The following is a 17,807-nucleotide window of genomic DNA, read 5'->3' on the forward strand; positions in this document are numbered from 1 at the left end:
ATAGAGTAGTAAATTTGATGAAAGGGTAGCAAATTGGATATCATATAATTTAGGATAGCAAATTGGCTACAATAAAATCTATGGTAGCAAATCGACAATTATGTCTCCTAGCGGTCTATTAGTTATTGTCTGATAATAAAAATTTTGAGCATGCGCTTTATACACTGAAACTTTAACACGTTTTGTGACCAAAATAATTTTTCGATCTCATTCTTGCAGCGAAACTTATAGGTTGATCCAAGATCATATCCCGCTTATAGTTTGGAAAATAACATTATTAGTGGAAAACAAGGGAAGTACGTGTGTGATAAGAATTAGTGCTTTTCTGGCTCACTGTGACCCATCATGAACCACAACGCTGCCTTTCATACATTGCAGCAAATCACTTTGGTCATTTGATATATACACACACACACACATACCCACACAGGCAAGTTCCAAAGAGGACGTCCGCACTTTCGCTAAAGTGCGGACAGCGCTGCTGCAACAGCTTTTAGGCCGTGACGGGGCGGCAGGGCTTGCCAGATGGAGGCTAAAGGCATCCAGACAATTTCTGGGCAGCAATCGAGGTCGGAGGAGGTTGAGGCTACAGGTTTCTGGGCAGCGCTACAACCACATCGCCGACGACTCCACCAACTGCAGATCGGTCCGTCCGACCCCTGGCTTCCGTCCGGCAAGCCCCGCCTCTCTGTCGAGCCCTAAGCCGAGCTGCTGCAGCGCCGTCTACATCCTCTTTGAAACGGCTCCTATATATGTGTGTGTGTGTGTGTGTGTCTATATATATATATATATATATATATATATATATATATATATATATAAACTTGTGTGAAGAAAACTAATAATGTTGTTTTCCAAACTATAAGCGGGATATGATCATAGATCTCATTCCCTTGTGCTATCATTAAAAATCAACATTATTAGTAGAAAACAAGAGTCTGTACCAAAAAAGTATATATGAAAAGAGCAATATTAGTGGAAATGTGGAATACAAAGCATCTTCCACTGTCGGTCATCTTTGGAATAACAACTCGTGTCTGATCTTATGATCTGTTGGTGCGGAAAAATTCATTCCTCACCTACTTTCTTTGACTGGGGCGGGAGCGAAAGTTTCACTTATGGGGAATTGATGTCCAACTTCCGGAACCGGAATATGAAATGGAGCAAGTTTGATCTTCAAATGAAAGTTGGAGGGAAAAATCTATGGATGACTATTTGATGTTTTGGGATGGCAGTGATTACGATGTCTTAGGTGTATATGTCGTTCCTTCCTTGTCCAATACTTGCTTTAATTCAGGTATTTATAGGCGGCCTCGAGTGGATACTGTTGGGTTTCCAGCCCATGAGTCTTTCCTAAGACAATTGTCTTAGAGTATGAGAATTGTTTACCTAGTAGATTTCAGATTCCTACTGATGAATGGAGTTCCAATGAGGAATGAAAATCCTTATTGATATAGGATTACCTGTAATCCTTGTTGATTATAGAGAAGGAGAAGGCATAATTGCCTACCATCAATAGGAATAGGTTTCCTAATCGGTGAAGAAAGCTGATATCCTTATGGCTATATAAGGAGGGGTTCTGCTCTAGATTTTTCATCACAAAAACAGAGAGCAAAGTGTATTCCATTCTCGGAGTTAGAGAGTGAGAGAGGCAAAGAAGGGAGAGATAGGAAGAGAAGAGAGAGTCCTTGTTTTCTTATTCTTTCTGGTTGTACCCATTATAAATATAGTGGAAGATCGTTTTTCTGCCCGGTGGACGTAGGCAAAAATTTTGCTGAACCACCTTAAATCTGTGTTCTTGTGCTCGTATCTTTGTGGTTGTTTCTCTTGGTGTGCTGTGTTTGTTTGTGTTTTCGACTTCACATATTGACCAATTCTCAACAGATACTTCAGCTGGTGCGCATAACGGCACTCTTGCCCGGCAAGTAACGCATGCATGGATCCACGACGTCACTACTGGGATATTGTGGGAAAGTGACTCCACATATCTCAGATTTCTATGAGATAACTGAGCCCCTTACGGATTCTCCTCGAGAAGGCCGTATCTCGTTTGAGCTCATCCTTGAACAAGTTTCTCCTCGACTGAATCCCTCCTCAAGCTAATCTTTCCTTGAGGGAATCCGCCCTTACCGAATCTCTCCTTGGGCTGATCCTCCCTTGAGGGAATCCGCCCTTAGAGCATCAGCAGTGGAGACTCATTTTTTAGACTCAAATTTGGGTCCAAATAAGCTGGAATAGTGATTTGGGTCCATCTGAATAGTGTACAACAGGACTTACTTTTATTAGGTGCTGCAGTGGTGCAGGACTTATTTTTGGACCCATATTTTTAGACTCAAATTTGGGTCAAATTTTTATTCAATTATTTTCTGATCATCAGATTGAATTAATAATTCAATCATGACCTTTGATTTCAAAACCAAAGAGCCGTTGGTTTTTTTAAATTGCGGGACCCACTCCTTTTCTGATCCATTCCCACTTGCCACTCCCACTTGCATGTCCTTGCATGCATCAGCTACAAAAAGTGGCGGGTCCCACAAATTTGGGTCCAATTTTTTTTGGGTCCAAGATTGGATCAGATTTGCTATCACATTTGGGTCTCCGGCAGTATTATGTCCAATTTTTTCCGACCCACTGCAGCTCAGTTCCTACACTTTGGACTAAAATTTTTTGTTTGGACCCAAATTTAGGTCCCCATTGCTGATGCTCTTACCGAATCTCTCCTTGGGCTGATCCTTCCTTGAGGGAATCCGTCCTTAAGTACCGAATCTCTCCTTGAGTTGATCCTCCCTTGAGGGAATCCGCCCTTACGTACCGAATCTCTCCTTGAGTTGATCCTTCATTGAGGGAATCCGTCCTTACGTACCAAATCTCTCCTTGGGCTGATCCTCCAGTGAGGGAATCCGCCCTTACGTACTGAATCTCTCCTTGAGTTGATCCTTCCTTGAGGGAATCCGCCCTTACTGAATCTCTCCTTGGGCTAATCATCCTTTGAGGGAATCCGCCCTTACCGAATCACTCCTTGAGTTGATCCTTCCTTGAGGGAATCCGCCCTTGCTGAATCTCTCCTGGAGCTAGTCCTTCCTTGACTAGATGTTTCTTCTCTCGGTGAGATACGTGTTCTTACTCCTCCCTTAATCTTAGTCTCAAATTTTTCACCCCCACATGATTTGATCTTAAAATTGCTTTATAATGTCTCAAGTGGAACTCACAGATTTCACAACCAAAAACCCATCTTTCTTTGTTGACCAAGTTTATACAAAATGGGGATTTCGCTTATGAAACTGATCTTCATAACAGTGTGCTCCCTTTCTAATGCAATATTCCTCTGCTGTTTAACCTCCTCCTCCATGCATTTGAACCAACCCATAACCACCCAGTTCAAAGGAAATGAGACCGATAGGTTGGCACTACTAGCCATCAAAGCTCAAATACATGATCCCAATCATCAGGTCATGAGCTCATGGAATGACTCTATTCACTTTTGCATGTGGAGCGGTGTCACCTGCAGTCGAAGGCATCATCAGAGAGTCACCATGCTGGTCTTCTACTCTCAACGCTTGGCTAGCTCCATATCCCCACACATAGGAAATTTGAGCTTCCTAAGGGAAATAGACCTCTTCAGCAATAGCTTCACTCATGAAATTCCTTTAGAAATTGGGCATTTTAGTAGGTTGCAGGTATTATATCGAGACTACAACTCATTTACAGGCCCTATTCCTACCAACATATTCCATTGCTTCAATCTCACCATTCTCTCATTAGAAAAGAACAAGCTAGTCGGTGATATTCCTTCCGAACTCGGTTTCTTGTCTAAGCTTCAAGAAATTGAATTTCAAGGTAAAAATCTGACGGGCCAAATCCCCCCTTCCTTTGGGAACCTCTCGTCTCTTAGGGTTTAGGGCCAAATCCCCCCAAAGGTGCATTGTGTAACAACTTGGTAGGAAGCGTTCCTTCTTCTCTAGGCCAATTGAAAAGAATAAAGTATTTTACATTGGGTTTAAACATGTTGTCTGGTACCATACCCCTCTCCATTTATAACCTATCTGCTATGGTTACTTTTGATCTAGGAATGAACAGATTCCAAGGGAGTATTCCCTTAGACTTCAACAATGCTTTTCCTCACATCAAGATATTTTACCTTGATGGGAATGCAATTACTGGGGGCATTCCTTTGTCAATATCTAATGCAACAAGCCTTGAGACATTTTATGTTGCAGAGAACAGTCTAACAGGACAAGTGCCTAATTTGCAAAAGATTCATAACCTCATGCATTTCTCCGTGGGATCTAATAATCTCGGAAGCGGTAAGCAGGGTGACTTAAGTTTTGTCTCAGAATTGATCAACGCCACACGATTAACGTGCACTATGCCAATAACCTCATCAGACGACAGACATGTTGGTTTCTGTAGTCTGATATATTTTAACGACAGACAGTGTAAAAACTGTCGTCTGAATATAGCAACATACCATGGTAAGTTAGCTTTGAGAATTAGGTTTGTCTTCACACAACATTTATCTGTCGTCTAATCAAAGGAGATAAATTTGATTTCGGTTCGTGTTGTACCGGTTTTTTTTTGTTCTGTTCAGACAACAGATAACTGTTGTCTCGTAAAAGGAGATAATTTTTTTTTCATAGCTGTTTGTTTTTTTGGCACAGCATGAAGGGATATATGCCAAATTTTAAAGCTATTTCTCTCTCCCCGACAAATTTAACCCTTTGAAAAATTTTCTATTCCACATCTGAGAAACCCTATCTATGTCGCTCTCCCTTAGGCACAGAAGAACCCAGCAGCCCCAACTCAACACAAATTTCTTGGCAGATCTCCCCCATTAAACTCTCCTCTAATCAAAACTGAAAACTCAATCTCCCCCATCTCTCTTCAACAAACACAGAACCCGGCCATCTCAATCACTTTTTCAAACCATACAGCCAAACCATCTCAATCCCTCTCACGAGTTCTTGTTGGTGTTAAGAAGATTTCAACACTTTCAATCCTTATTGTTTCACTATTGTTGGGTAAGCCCTTCGATTCACTGTTAATCAATTTATTTAGAGTTTCTTTTGGATTGGGTTTTAGGGTTTTAATTGAAAATTTCTATTCAAATTTGATTTGTGTTTGCTCGGTTATATTCGAATTGGGGATACAAGGTTATCTTTTGTCTGGGTTATGTTCAAATTTCCTTTTCGAAGGTGCGATTTGTCTCTGAAATCGGTGAAGGAGCTTAACCAACCTCCTGGATTCGAATTGGGGGGTGTTCGTGAATCGGAGAAGGAGATGATAGGTTAGTTAGCATTTTATTTCCATTTGCATTTGCACTTTTCGGGTCATAACCTATCTAAACTTTGTGGTGCACATTTGCTGGGTTTCACTCAATTTGGTGTTTCACTCACCTCTTTGCTGGGTTTCAAGCGTTGTTGCTGAGAAACCCGCCAGAAAATCTATACTTTAAATACCAAAATCCCATTTCAGAGTTGCAGTCATTTCGGGAAGTCTCACCTTTCAGAAGCACACCTCAAGGTTTGAGCTTTTTAATTCTCTCGCTTACGTTTTCTTGATCTTCGGCTCTTGTTTCTGTTTGGGTGCGGTGGAAGATGGAATTTTTGGCTGAACCCATGAACTTAAAAGCATTAAAGACTCCTCTTTTATACTACCCATTACATCCCACTTCGTGATTTAGTCGTTGATGGAGTTTCTCTGGGTCTTTCTGGTTGGTACCCGAGAAATTCAAGATTGAAAGTTGGGAGTTGAAAAGATTGAAGCAAGTTTCACTGTTGCAAATCTAATTTAATTGATTCAGTTATACTAGCACAAACCATGGACTGCTTTAGTCCTCTAGGCATGTGTATAACTTTTGTTTTGATTGCTTTATAGTTTTGAGTTGTTCTGATATTTTGAATGTGGTTGCAATTGCTGGTTCATGAGATTTGACTGGATGCTTTTGATTTTGCCAAGTTGTATATCTCCATTATTTGTGAATTAATCGTTCTCACTGTCTCGGGACTTTGTATTCATTTTGGTTAAGAAAGTTAAAGAGTCTTGAAACAATTACAAAGAAGTATTGATTGAGGGGAAGATGCATAAAGTAGCACCATTTTGTTAGGTTTTGAAACCAAGCTGCAGCACTTGTTATATATGTCAAAAGCCTACTAAAGCATATAGTTCTCTTAGTTTCTTTGGGTGACTTCTGTGCATCTTATAAGTGTTTCGGGTGTTTTTACGAGTAATAAATTAGTGTTATATTACTTGAGTAGATTGATACTCTAGATTTTCATTTTGGGTCCAGAAAAAAAGGGTTCCAAGATCAGTTAAAACCCCTTATTTGGGTCCTGTTTGACGTTAACACAGTGCTAAAATCCCACAAAACCCAATTTGATTATTGAATATGCCAATTTATGGTAATGTGCAATCCTTGAATAACATTGGATCTGTTTACATTCTTTTGTTTGTTTGGATTGTTTCATCAAACTGTACATTTTAGTCTTAGAGACCAGCAATACATTGGTCTGATTTAGCCTAAACCAGATTTAAATCAATTGATACCCCTGCCAGTCCTCTTCTCTTATAACATATATATGTATTTCTCATGGTGGAATTTTTTTTTATTTTAATTGTCATGAAACAGAGGAAGAAGACATGGCAAAGCGTCTGATTTCAATCTTCAGCCGTGGTTGGGCTCAAAAACTCCTCCCAACATCCTCCACTAAGGTTATCATCTTGTACATATGTATTTAGTCTATGTATTTGATACATTCTTCATGGGTCTAACAGTATCGGTGTAATCTTGGTTGGTCAATGTGGTATATAGCTGAACTCAGGAAAGGCTGTTACTGTGGGACTGGGTGGACAGAGTACAGCAGGTTACAGTACCCAAGTCAAGCAAGAGTATGTTTCTTTACACTGTTTCTCTATTTTCTCCTATTTGTGAAGATATTGTCACCTTGGTTTGTGTGTTTTTTTTGGGTATTTTGTCACTTAACTTTTGCTATGAGAGATCAAATAGAAAAGGAAACCTTGTGATTTTCACTGGGTGGATTTTGTGCACATCTCATTTTTATGATGGTGCCTTTGTGGATGCATTCCTGATGAAAATGAAAAACAACAAAGAGCTTCTTATGAATAAGAAAATCTGATCCTGGAGATCTACTATTTTCAGGAGAGTTGGAAAATGAAAGGTTGCTGCTCCAGTTGATAAGAGTAGCAAAGGAAAGGCCATTTTTCATTGGTTTTGCTAGCATCTCATTGATGGGTCAATTTAGTTTTGTCATGTTTTCTTCAATTCAATTGTGTTTGTGGGTTTTGTAGATTGGATTTATTGAAGATTTTGAAAGCATGTTTCTGAAATCTTGGACAGAAGACCATTTGAGGCAAGAGCCTCTCCTTCTCCTTTCATACTTCCAGAAAGGTCAATTATTTTTTTCTTAGGCTTTAGGTGTCCCATGTTGTTTGTTGATTAATAATTGATTTTGTGTCTACAGCATACAGAATTGGATCGAAGACTTATTTTGGAAACAACTTGATATAAATTACCTTGGCATGCCTAATGCAATGGTACTTATTGCAGTGAAGGTTCTCCACTTGTTTGCTTGCAGTGAAGGTAATAAATTACCTATTACTGGCTTGCCTCTACTCATTCATATGGACTGAGGGAAGATGAATTGTGAAAAGGTCATTTTATCTTTTAACAGTACTTTTAAGTTTAGAATATATGATTATTAGTAGGCAATTATTAGTATCTTCACCTTGCAATCTTATAGTAGCTATACAATCTTATAGTAGCTATAAACATATTGAACTGTTGCATGTGTTCAAAAGGCAGAGTGTTGATGATAAAGTTCAGAGAAGAAGACATAAGACATATCATTATGTTCTGTGTCAACCAGTTGAATGAGAGCTAGACTTATTTCTATTGTGAACAGTGGTCATTGGACGTTGGCTGTTGTGAATCTGGATGAAGAAACCATTCACTTCATGGATTCGTTAAAGAGGCTACTTCAGGCTAGATCGATTTTACTTTGTTGAATATTTGAAACAATTGATGTAGTTTGGTGGCTGCTTGAAGTGGTAGTACAGTTTTTGCAGTGTTTATCAATGGATATGTTGTTAGTGGTTTCCAGATTTTTTATGAATATATGGTACAAAGCGATTTCCACTTTCTATATGAATGGTATATTTTGGTTTATATTTTCAGGTTCTGATGAATGTATGCTACATTACTGTGGTTTCCTGGTTTTAGAATGTATGTTGCTTTATTAAGAAAAGAACAGCACATTGAAGCCAAATTCTGTGATTGTAAACTAAATCACACAACATAAAAAGGAAAACAACTGAACATCCAACAACAGAATTCAAGCAAAATTTTGTTGTTTGAAACAACCAGAATCCACAAATTATTGTTGTGTAAAATCATTTCACACGACAGATGTAACAAAGAAATTTTAAAATTCTACACATTCAGACGACATTTTATTGTCGTCTCACATTAAAACAGACAATAGATTTTTTGTAAAGTCTGTTGCTAGAGTTTGACAACAACAACATTTGACTGTCGTTCTATTTCATATCTAACCACATATACTTACAATTTGTGCATATTTAAGCACATTCAGATGACAGATTTTTTCTAGGTGTCTGTCGTCTGAGTGAATTTCTGACGTCGGACTTTACCTGTCGTCTGAACGTCAATCAGATATCAGCTTACTAGATGATAGATTTTTTACATATCAGACGACAGTCATGGTCTGTCGTCTGATGATGTTATTGGCATAGTGGTGGTTGTGTTTAGCTCACAACAATTTTGGAGGGACATTGCCAACATCAACGTCCAATTTCTCAACCAATCTTGAAAAACTTCATGTTCAAAAAAACCAACTACATGGAAGCATCCCATCTGGTTTAGGCAATCTTGTCAACTTGCAATTACTCAATATCTCAGATAACTCCTTCACAGGTACCATCCCCACTGACATTGGGAAGCTTTCAAGGCTGGAGGGACTGTATCTTGAAAACAATGAATTATCAGGGAGCATTCCATCTTCTCTTGGAAATTTAAATGTTAACCATTCTTTATTTGCAAGCAAATAATCTTAATGGGAGCATTTCTTCAAGCCTAGGGAATTGCTACAGGTTGTTGAGATTGGATCTTTCTCAAAATAGAGAATTATTATGTGGTCCTGGAATACCACACATGGCACTGCCATGTGGTGGTCCGAGCCAAGCCCATAACACAAATCGTATGAGCCAATAACATCAAGCACCATGTGTACTATGATCCGGGACCACCTAATAATTTCCCCTAGATGGTAGAATACCTCAACAACTACTTATTGGCCTCATCTCCTTGTCAATTTCTCTCCACTTATTGAAAAACCACTTCGTTGGTTTCCTTCCTGTGGAGATAGGAAAGTTGAGGACTCTACGTGTACTTGACATTTATGATAACATGCTATCGGTAAATCTTCCAAGTAGCCTCGGTGGTTGTGAGAGTTTAGAAGTCCTACATTTGCAAGGCAACTTTTTCGAGGGGCTCATTCCCTCATCAATGAAGCGCTTACGAGGCCTTCGAGATTTAGACCTTTCTCGAAACAACTTGTCAAGAGATATTTCCCAGTTTTTCAAAGGCTTTAAAAACTTGGAGAATCTGAACCATTCTTTCAATGAGTTTTGGGGAGAAGTATCAGTTGAAGGTATTTTTAGGAATGCAAGTATGACTTCAATTGTTGGAAACACTAGGCTCTGCAGCGGTATTGCTAATTTTCAACTTCCAGTGTGCTCTAATGGTGGATTGTCTTGTACAATGAAAATAATGATCTCTTTACTATCTGGGTATACTGTTTTGGGAATTTCTATGGTGCTGACTATTGTGCTTCTTCATAAGAAAAGGAAAGCAACTGAATTCAGCACTTCATGAGGCAACTCTCTTTTGCAAGTTTCATATGCTACACTTCTGGAAGCTACTAATGGGTTCTCTACAATTAATTTGATTGGTTTAGGTGCTTTTGGGTCTGTGTACAAAGGAAGTCTTGATGATGATAGAGTTGTTGCTGTGAAGATATTTAACATGTTACACAAGGGATCTTCAAAGAGCTTCATCGCCAAATGTGAGGCATTGAGAAACATCAGGCATCGAAATCTGATTAAAGTCCTAACTGCATGTTCTAGTATTGATTTTCATGGAAATGATTTCAAGGCACTTGTTTATGAGCTCATGGAAAATGGAAGCTTAGAGGAGTGGTTGCATCCATCCATTGGGAATGAAGTAGTGTTGGAAGCTCCAAAAATATTAAGTCTTGTTCAAAGGCACTTGGCAGCTCTTATCTACTCCTTTATATAAAACTAAACTACACTGTAGGCAGGCCTCTTATCCTCTGAAGCTATGTCAATCACTGCCGCTCATTGATCCTGGTTGAAACCAATATTACAAGTTCCTGTACTGCTTAAGTCTTTAGCCTTTTTCTAATACAATATGATGGTAGCTTCTCTGCCATCAGCTTGAGGGAGGGTGTTAAAGGTAAAACTGTAATTTTCCAATTCAAGTTAGATATATATATATATATATATATATATATATATATATAATCATTCTCAGGTGCGGATTTCCATTTTTTCCCCACTTTCCGATCACATTTTCACATTTTAGCCGTTCAGTTTTTAGGTCCTAATGTATAGATCATCTCTACAAAATTTCAGCCAAATTGGTGATCGTTAAGGCATCCAAAACTGCAATTTACATGAACGGACCGAATCTGCCGAACCGGAACCGTTCGTGTACATTGTTGTAAATTGCAGTTTTGGATGCCTTAACGATCACTAATTTGGCTGAAATTTTGCAGAGGTGATCTATACATTAGGACCTAAAAACTGAATGGTTAAGATGTGAAAATATGATCGGAAAGTGGGTCAAAACTGGAAATCCGCACCAATGAAAAACTACGGACGTCCGCAGTGGAGAAGGCCTGTATATATATGTGTGTGTGTGTGTGTGTTTGAGTATAAATACCTATACTTGCATGACAATCCATCAATACAATTGAAGCCTCTGTATTCCTTTTCGTTTTCCAGCTTCGTCTCTATTCTTCTGCTTTTCTTCATTTTTCATAGAACTCCTTCATGCATTAGTGTTCTCTATTTAATCTAGTTTCGAATTTATATTAGTTTTTATATGAAGATTAAATAGTTTAAATATATTTATAAATTACTTAAAATAACTCAAAAAGAATGTTTTAAATTATAGAGAGCCTCATCTCGCTCTCTATATTTAGGAGCAAGATAGCTAAAAATTATAATGGACAGCAGCTAAAATATATAAAAAGTTAAACATACTCTCTCAGATAGCTAAGGAGCAAAAATAGAGTTTGTTAAAGATGTTCTTAGTACCATAGGTAAGGAAATATTAGTACCAGGGAGGCGTTTTGGTATTGCCTTTTGTAAATTTTTGTTTTTTTTTCTATCTCAAATGAGTTTTGGCTTTATATTCTCACTGAGTGGTTAAGTTGTTATCAAGTTAAATGTGTACTAAGTATAAGAGGTCCAAATAGTAAGGTTGAATGTCCAACTAGAACCACCTATTCTCATTTTGTTCTTCTCTTTTTTACTTAATAACTTGTTTTTGTGAGTTAAAAAAAAAAATCAAACAATAATAACAACTGAACCATAAGCGACCCTATGTCAGTATATCAATGTGCGTATGTATCACCATCATCTTGAAGGGTCACTTGAGGCACTGCCCTAAACTATTTCAGCATCTAAGCCTCTACTCTGAAATAACGTCTTTAATAACCTATAGACAATTTATACCTCAAACAATTTCAAGCTTCTTCTTTCAAAACTATTTTTAGTAGTTAAATAAATCTCAACGATGAAGAGTAATTGATCAATTTCGCCATTAACAGAGATGTATCAAAAGATAGAGCAAATTCTGCCAAAAAAAAAATAATAATAATAAAAAAGATTATTTAATTAAACATTTAAACCTTTCGGTTAATTTTCATATGTATACAAGTCATTCCATTCATTTCCTAATAAAAAAAATTAAAAAAATCACTAAAGTGGTTCGTAGTTTGGTATCCACTGAAGTCAGTCAACGATTCTTACAGCTACAGCCTACAGAAGTACAGGATATGAAAGGCAGCGTTCTGATTTATGATGGGTCACAGTGAGAAAAAGAAGCACCTACTAATTTTTATCACACGTACACGTACACGTACACGTACTTCACAAGTATACTTCAAGTAAAAAGCGACATTATTAGTGAAAACAAGGCTTAAGTGAACTAGTAAAGTATATATGAAAAAGCAATATTAGTGGAATACAAACCACAAAGAATAAACGTAACCAATTAGGCAATTAGTACTAACAACTTGGTCGTAAAAGTCGAAAACCTTCAAAGGTTATTTTCTTTTCATCACATGCAAAAGAAGACAATGGTGACTTCAAATTTAGTTTTGTTTTCCATCTTAATTTCCAGAAATTAAGCAACACCAAAGCTAATGCACGCAATCAACTTTTCTATAGGAGAACAGGGAAGGAGATTTAGTATTTGCAAGTCTTAATTAATAGCTAGTATTTTTCTATACATACTTTGTACGTGTTAAGATAAATTTTTGTTTTTGAAATAATAAAAAAGAATATATAATAGAAGAAAATAGTTATTGCAGAGAAGATAGTAGGAGAACACAGTTATTGGAGAGAAGATAGTGGAAGAGATGAATTATTGTAGAGAAAATATAATAAATAGAGAAAATTAGGTTATTGTTAAAGGAAAAACACATTATGTGCCTTCGTCAAAGTGATTGACGGAGATGGAATCAAGTAATTAGCAATCACCATCAATCAGCATGGATCAAGGACCAATCAGTAGTTAATATCATCATTGTAATTGATATTTCCGTTGTAATTCTCTCCCTATATAAAGGGACTATGAAATGAAATGAGTAGACCAATTCCAATTGTCATTTTACTTTAACACGTTATCAGCACGCTCAGAGCCAATAGCCAAAAAAAAAAACCCTAGACGAAAAAGAATTGTTTCTTCTTTTCTGCCGCCACTCAAAAAAAAAAAAAAAAAAACGATTTCTTCTTCCCCATCCACGGGCCTCCAACTCCGCTCCTCACTCAGCTCGGCCACCAGTCCCACCGGTGCTACTCCCTGGCCCCCGCACCTGCACCAAATTCTATCGCTGCACCGATCCAAACCGGCCTCACCTGTAGCACCGATCCAAACTGGCCACCCCGCTTGCGCATGCCCAGCACGCTGCCAGCCAATCTGCGCACAACTCGACCCATCTGCAAACCAGAAGTAGACGCGAAGAAGAGAGAAAGAAAAAAAAAAAAAAAGGGTGACCCGGCCCAAAGAATAAAAAGGCCCTGCGGCCCAGAAAAAAAAAAGAAAAAAAAATAATAATATAAGGCCCAAAGAAAAGACCCGGCCCAGTAAACAACAAAAAATAAATAAAACAAAGAAACGAAAAAGAAAACCAAGGCCCGCTGCTGGAAAAAGAGGAAGTGGCCCAGTTTTCTCAAGTCCAAACATCGCTACGTACGCCAACATCAACACGCGCGTGCGCTAGGATCGTTTTATTTTCTAGACATCAAGTATGTTTTCTTTATTTTGTTTTTATGATTTTAATTAAGCATGTGAATTTTATTTATCTTTTCTATTTTTAAGCATGCTTTATACTTTATTGTTTATGCTTTTATTATATTTTGTTATTGAGCATGTTTCGTTAAATAATATTGATCCTCTTACAGCATGTCTTGTTATTTATGTTTTAAATAATTATGTTTAAGCATGTTTTAATTATGCTGTAGTTTATACTTTATTTTGAACATGCCATATATATTTTGTTATATATTATTTATGCAATTCTGAGCATGTTTTGTGAATTTTATTTACGCTTTATATAGTTATTCCTAAGCATGCCTTTATATTATTGCTATTATCCGCTATTTGGAACCCTTGACAGGCGATCTCTTTACCGCTAAATTTGAGGACTGTCACTTTGATGAGACAGTCTTCCCGTCATTAGGGGAAGATAGGAAAAAGGATTTTCCAAGGGAACGACAGGAATTGTCATGGTTTGTCCCCACTCTGTCTCATTTTGATCCCCACATTTCACAAAGTGAAAGTGAAGTGAAAAGAATAATCGATCTTCAGAACGTAGCAGATTCGATGCCTGATGCGTTTACTGATATCGCAAAAGTGACGAGATCACATATACCAGCTACAAATGTGCTTGCAAGGTTAGAAGTCCCTAACAAGGGACACGGTGCCGCAGTAGAGGCACTGCAACCGCACTTAGTGGAGGTGTGGTTGAGGCCGTGGCTCCCCAAGGAAGAGGGGGAGACCACTTGGTTCGATGGACACTCACCCAAGGAAGAAGAGCGTGAGTAAGGCACAAACCAATCATCAATGTATAGAATCCCTCTCATGAGATTGTCTCTGATTATAGTTATGTCCATGAATTAACACTGTAGGACGCTCCGATGTTAAAAATGATTACAGAGAATAAAGAAATCTCAGAGGATTATGAGAGTGCGTATGAGTTGATAGAAAGATCTTCCATACACATTGATGATATATACTGTTGCTCAATGAATCATAGAGCACGACGATATCGAACCACGCTCTGTTGCAAAATGTCAATAAATAGCAGATTGGCCTAAATGGAAAGAAACAATCCAGGCAGAATTAGATTCTCTGACAAAGAGACAGGTATTTGGTCCGGTAGTGCTAACCACACCAAGTGTAAAGCCTATAGGACATAAATGGATCTTTGTCAGAAAGCGTAATGAGAAGAATGAAGTCCTGAGGTACAAGGCTCGCCTTGCGGCGCAAGGTTTCTCAGAACGCCCTGGAATTGACTACGAGGTGACATACTCTCCAGTAATGGACGTTATAACATTCCGCTACTTAGTTAGCTTAGTAATTTCCAAAGGACTGGAAATGCAGCTCATGGATGTGGTTACTACATCTCACTATGGGGATCTAGATTTAGAGATATATATATATATATATATATATATATATATATATATATATATGAAAGTGCCTGATGGCCTTACATTACCTAAGTCAAGTGACTCTAAACTGCGTTTGCAATTAAGTTGAAACGCTCACTTTACGGATTGAAACAATCCGGGTGGATGTGGTATACCCGTCTAAGTGACTATTTGATTGGGAAGAGATATAAGAACGATGAATTATGCCCCTGCGTATTCATAAAGAAAACAAGTTCCAAATTTGCAACTGTAGCTATATATGTCGATGATATGAACATAATAGGTACTCTTGATGAAATAAGAGAAACCGCGAGCTACTTGAAATCCGAATTTGAGATGATGGATCTTGGGAAAACTCGATTCTGTTTAGGCCTTGAACTAGAACACCGAGTTTGTGGAATACTAATCCACCAGTCTGCGTATGTCCAAAAGTCAGGTGATTTAACATAGACAAAGCGCATCCTGCTAGCACTCTCATGATTGGTCAAAGTTTGGATACAAGGAAAGATCCATTTCTTCCAAAGGAAGATGACGAAGAGGTGCTAGGAGCTGAAATTCCCTATCTAAGTTCAATAGGCGCATTATTGTACCAGACATTGCATTCTCAGTGAACTTGTTAGCTAGATTTAGCTCAGCGCCAACGCAGCGTCATTGGAATGGTATGAAGAACATTTTCCGATACCTAAAAGGAACCATTGACTTGGGACTGTTCTTTCCCTACAGAGAGACAAGAGGGACCGCAGATGGAACTGCAATCCCTAAAGGAAATGTTGATGGCGAAAGCGCCACTCCCTACACCGAAACGATAAATGACGTTTTGTTTGGTTTTGCTGATACTGGGTATCTCTCTGACCCACATAAAGGTCGTTCCCAAACGTTCCCAAACTGGTTATGTATTTACCAGTGGGAACACGACGATATCTTGGAGATCAACCAAGCAAACCCATGTGGCTACCTCCTTGAACCACTCAGAGATCATTACTCTACATGAGGCGTTTCGTGAGTGTGTACGGTTAAGAGCTATCATCACACATATTCGAGGGACTAGTGGTTTGAGTTCTACCACTGAAGAGCCTACTTGCATTAATAAAGATAATGCAGCTTGCATCGAACAGATGAAGCTAGGGCATATCAAGGGCGATAATATAAAACACATATCACTAAAGTTTTCTACAATCAGCAACAACATGCCCTCTTCAAGATTCAAGTGAATCAAGTAAGGTCTGAGGAGAATATGGCCGATTTGTTCACCAAATCATTGCCTAAGGCCATATTTGAGAAACATGTGAAAAGCATAGGAATGTGAAGACTTTCCAAGCTCCCTTGATTAATGTAAGGATCAGGGAGAGGTGTAGACGTTAGGGGGAGTCTAACAAACACATGTCATCCTCAAATGTAAAAGGTGCGTTGTGCTCTTTTCCTTCGACCAAGGTGTATTTTTGTCCCACAGAGTTTTTATTGTTACTTGGCAAGGTTTTTAATGAGGCAACAACTCATGCACCATTTCATCTTTGACTTGGCACAAGGGGGAGTGTTAAAGGAAAAACACATTATGTGCCCTCGTCAAAGTGATTGACGGAGAGGGAATCAAGTAATTAGCAATCATCATCAATCAGCATGGATCAAGGACCAATCAGTAGTTAATGTCATCATTGTAATTGATATTTCCGTTGTGATTCTCTCCCTATATAAAGGGACTATGAAATGAAATGAGTAGACCAATTTCAATTGTCATTTTACTTTAACAGTTATGAGATTTTTTAAAATTTATTTCTCTTTAAGAAAATCTACATTTGGCTAACAACACCTCTTCTATTAATAATAATATAGCCGTTCAGAGCAGCCACACTAGCTCCATTTCCAAAATATATATATATATATATATATATATATATATATATATTAGCCAAGTTAATAGTCGTCTTTTAAAAAGCTAGCCACGACTCTTCTCCCTCGTGTTTTTATTATTTTCCAATAATAAATTTGGCAACATTTTGATTCGTGGTCAATAAATGCAGAAAGTGCAGTTGAGAAATCAAACACGTCCTTCACATTTCACCTTCACCTTAATTGACTTCCATTCAGTCTTTCCAGTATAATTAAAAAGCAACATTAGTGGAAGACAATAGAGATTAAAGTATAAATCGTGTTCTAAAAATCCACTTGCCGGCCCCTAAACGTTTGGCAATGGCAAGTCAGCTGGATTAGTTAAAAATAAAACAGCGCCTCAGTGGGTTGGGTTAGAAATATATATTATTTTTGTCAAATATTTGAAAATCTCACTACATGTTTAATCTTTTTCTATATTTTTAAGAGAAATTTTCACAAATAGTCACTCAACTATAACTTATTCGACACTTTGGTAACTGAAGTTTCAAATATATCACTTTGGTTACTCAACTATTACATTGTCAATCACTTTAGTCATTTTGTTAATTTTTTTCATTAAAAAAAAATTATTTGCCACAATATTAATGATATTTTCATCCAACTAATTGTAAAAAATTGAGAAATATATATTAAAATGATTGGGAGAAGTGATTAAAGTGAGAAAAAATACTCCTTGAGTGACTAAAGTGATTGACAGTGTAATAGTTCAGTGACCAAAGTGATATATTTGAAACTTGAGTGACTAAAGTGTCGAATGAGTCATAGTTGAGTGATTATTTGTGGAATTCTCCCTATTTTTGATCAATTATACTACTAAATATAATTTTAACTAGGAATGTGCAAAACACGGTACAAACCGGTCAAAACCGACTGGTAAATATGATTTGGTTAAAATTTTTTAACTTTAAAAATTGAAA

At 37.7% G+C, this 17,807-nt stretch overlaps 1 long non-coding RNA gene across 1 annotated transcript; it reads left to right on the plus strand.

Annotated features, from left to right (window-relative positions):
* Positions 1–5,397: 5,397 nt before the first annotated feature.
* On the plus strand, positions 5,398–6,869 carry LOC112187116. The gene is made up of 3 exons (XR_002930991.2): positions 5,398–5,520; positions 6,626–6,708; positions 6,809–6,869. It is a non-coding gene; the product is annotated as an uncharacterized LOC112187116 (long non-coding RNA).
* Positions 6,870–17,807: the final 10,938 nt, after the last annotated feature.

Source organism: Rosa chinensis, chromosome 1, assembly GCF_002994745.2.
Source record: "Rosa chinensis cultivar Old Blush chromosome 1, RchiOBHm-V2, whole genome shotgun sequence".
NCBI classification, from domain to species: domain Eukaryota; kingdom Viridiplantae; phylum Streptophyta; class Magnoliopsida; order Rosales; family Rosaceae; genus Rosa; species Rosa chinensis.